This window comes from Chrysochloris asiatica, unplaced genomic scaffold (assembly GCF_000296735.1).
Source record: "Chrysochloris asiatica unplaced genomic scaffold, ChrAsi1.0 scaffold00026, whole genome shotgun sequence".
Taxonomy (NCBI): Eukaryota; Metazoa; Chordata; class Mammalia; order Afrosoricida; family Chrysochloridae; genus Chrysochloris; species Chrysochloris asiatica.
Genome location: NW_006408544.1, coordinates 22,411,184 through 22,411,829, shown reverse-complemented (window position 1 = coordinate 22,411,829; position 646 = coordinate 22,411,184).

The window sequence follows — 646 nt, the reverse complement described above, 5'->3', positions numbered from 1 at the left end:
TCTCCGGACAATGTGTCCAAAGTATGAGAGACTAAGCCTAGCCATCTTGGCCTCTAAGGAGCACTCTGGTTGCACTTCTTCCAAAACAGATCTATTGGTTCTTTTGGCAGTCCATGGTTCTTAGCCAAAGCTTTTTCTATAGAGCCACTAAGCTCTCTCCTAAAATATCACAGCTTTAGAAACCTATGGGACAGTTCTACTCAGTCCTACAGGGTCATTATGAATTGGAATCAGCTCAATGGCAGTGGGATTTGAGTTTGAGCTTTAATTCTCTCACATCTAAGACATTTAAGTCCTAACAACCCTAAGAAATAACATGCTTAGCTCCATGCCTGCATGTGATAAATCAGCAAATGCTCTGAAACTGAAGTCAAGAGATTTTCCTTCAGTCTGAGTCTTCCATGAGTTAAGTTTGCCTCCATTCGGCACACTGGCAGCAAGCCTGAAACTGATTTACTTAATTTCTTCCCTCCTTGATTTTAGTAATAAAATGCTCTTTGAAAATGGGAGTCTGATGAAATTATGTAAGTTAAGACTTCTCTTCCCAACCCTCTGGTTCATTCCCAGAACAAGTATCAGACAAGAGTTCCTTATAAACTAGACCAGCATCTTTAGAAATCTCCTTGGGCAATAGCTGAAACCACCA